Source organism: Mercurialis annua, linkage group LG2 (genome assembly GCF_937616625.2).
Source record: "Mercurialis annua linkage group LG2, ddMerAnnu1.2, whole genome shotgun sequence".
In the NCBI taxonomy this organism is placed as follows: Eukaryota; Viridiplantae; Streptophyta; class Magnoliopsida; order Malpighiales; family Euphorbiaceae; genus Mercurialis; species Mercurialis annua.
In genome coordinates, this window is record NC_065571.1 from 12,392,331 (window position 1) to 12,395,568 (window position 3,238).

Below are 3,238 nucleotides of genomic sequence, written 5' to 3' on the forward strand. Positions count from 1 at the left end.
TTATTTAGTCTTTATATTTTACCATTTTTTCATATTTAGTTCTTAAACATACCAAAGTTAATTATTAGGTGTTGTGTACTATATTTAGTTAACGATGAATGAATTATAATTTACCTTGTAAAATTTTCTCCTTTTCTCTCTATATCTTTTCTTCGCCCTTCTTTTATACTAGACTTTTAATATTTTAATAAAAATAATATTTTAATTTCCATTAGCTAATAGAAAATATACAATAATTCACAGATCCTTGTCATTTCTAAATTGATTGGGACTTTAATATTCTAGAATTTCTAGCTCTTAAAAAAACGCATTATTAATATATACTTAATCATTAATAATATGTACTAGTATTTTTGAAAGCATCTGAATCACCTGGTTTATAATAAAAACAAAATCTAAACCACCTGGTTAATAAATTCAGAAATTTATTTACTAGCATCCCAGAATCTATTAAAATATTTAATATTGTAATTCACATTTTTTAAAATTATTTGTTCTATTTTATGATCAGTATCCAATAAAATAAAATAATATACACTCTCGCTCATAAATAAAAGACGAATTCTCTATATTTCTGTAATCAACAAACTGCTGTGTAATTGAACTTTTCTTTTTGACGAATTGTAATTGATTTCAATATATATAATTTTCTTTTATATCTATATTTGGCAAAAAAGAATTGCATTTTAGAAGGAAACTTCCTTTCCATTGATTAAATGAAATCAGTCACCTTAGACATTATTCAAAGAGAAAAAAAAAGAGTCCCAAATAGAAAGTAATAAGTCTGGCTATGAAAAATAATATATGATAAACAAATTAGGGTACCAAATATATTTTATTTTATTTTCGAAGGAAGAATTTAATTTGATTATTAGTCAAATTTTTGTACCGAAATTTGGAAAATTCTGTTTACAATTTTAATTATCTTATAGTCAAATTTGTGTGATTAAATTAAACAATCTTATTTATCCAATTTTAAACTGCATTAATATTAATTATAAAATTTGATATACACTTTAAATTTTATAGAATTGAAAATTTGCAACCAATTATTATAAAAACATATATAAACTTTTGTAATTGTTTCAACATATAATTACGAGAAAAGAGTTACGTGTACCCATAATCAGTGGCGGATCCAGAAACTTGATATGGTATAGTCCATATATATACATATATAAAAATTATAGATTTTGAATAAAAAAATTAAAATAATAAATTATTCTATTCAATGTATAATTTTTTTTATTTATACAATATCCTAACATAATTAACTATATAAATTAAAAGATAATTAAATAAATCTACACTTTAAAATTTTACTAGTAATTAATAAATAAATAGAACAAATATATATAATTGTACTATATGTTTATCCTTTGTATTTATATAAAAATTAAGATATAAAATGACCTAATAAATGATTTAGATGCAATTTAATAAATTTTATACTTAATTTTGTAGAATTGTAGTTTGTATTCAATTATTTGTAATGTGTATATCAATTTAAAGAGGGATTTATAATTTTAATTTGACATATGTGACAACATAATATTTTAAAAGAATTTTATTTAATTTTTAATTTTTATTTGTTTTAATTGATAAATAAATGTATTATATTATCTAAAAGATAAATGATTTAAATAATAAAAAAATTTAGTATTTTATCATACATTATGATCTAATTTAATAAACTATTATGTAAATGGTTTTGATTAAATTATATGAAGATGATATATTGGGAGGTTTTAATAAATGCTTTTAACATATACTAGTTTCGCATTATGTGCTATACACGTGGCTCGTAACGTAACTCGTCAATGAACATATTAGTAAATTTATTATAATCATATCAATTTTTATTTATAATCATATCAATTTTATTTATAATTAATATTAAATTAATTAAGAATTTTTGTAAAAGTAAATATAATATATTCGGTTATTAATTTTTTTTCATACTGAATTTATTTTTCTTTTAGTTTTATAATAACCATAATTAAAATAACAAAATAGAAATTTAAATAATAATATATTGACCAAATACAGTATTTTAATTTTGTAGTTCAATCAAACTAAAAGATAGGTATTCCTACTAATTTGGAGACAATTTAGTTATTTTTTACATATTAAAAACTAAATTGGAAATAATTTAGCTACCTATTCTAATTAGGACTTTAATTACAATAGTGATTAATTAAATAACTAATTAGTTAATGACTATAAAACTTTTATTTAGTAGTAAACTGAAAAGAATTATTCAGTAAATTTGTCTGTCCCCCTCCCCCCTCCAATCCGTGCTTTTATATATAGTATAGATATAGATATAGATAGGGGTAAAAAAAATTTCCAAGAAAAGGTGGGGTCACCCCACTCTCACTAACCTGCATCCGCCTCTGCCCGCAATTAAATAAGCTTCTAATGTTCAGAAAGATTTAAATATATTTTTAATGTCTGAAAAAATTTAAATATGCTTCTAATGTCTAAAAAGTAAATAACTATATCCCGATTTTATTTATAAATGAGACGTTGGGGTTTAGTTATTAAAATCAGAAGGTAGGAATATATTAAATTTTTTTTGGATGTTTAGAGGTTATCAAATGACTCTTTTTTCGATGATTATGATTAATGTTGCATATGAAAAATATGGTTGAAATTTCAATTGTGTGCCAAAAGTGTAAGAGATAAACATCAATACAGCTAGAGTCCAATTTGAATAGTTATTTTAGATATTTTGTGTAGCATAGCATTAGTTGAAGAAATTTTTAGGTGAACCGAGTCCACCACGTAAGATTGTGAACCATCCATTTATTACGTGGCAGGTGGCATGACTATTTATATGAGCCAATTAATGAAAGGCACATTAATTCTAAATAAAACACATTAAATACTCATTAATAAATGTGCCTTTCATTAATTGGCTCATGTAAATAGTCATGCCACGTGTCACGTAATAAATAGATGGTTCACAATCCTACGTGGTGAACTCGGTTTACCTAAGAATTTCTCCATTACTTGACATTACTATATTTTGATTGGATTAACCTTAGTCTTGTCGTTAATACTAAAAGACAAAGTGCTTTAGAGCCTAATTCCTCAAATGAGTGGCGAGAGAGGTGGGGGTAGCCGTTCTATTTTGCTTCTCAAGAAGCAGATAAATATTAAATAATTATTTTAAAAATAATTAAATAATTTTATAAAAAAGCTTGAGTCAAATAACATTAATTAATATAAAAAT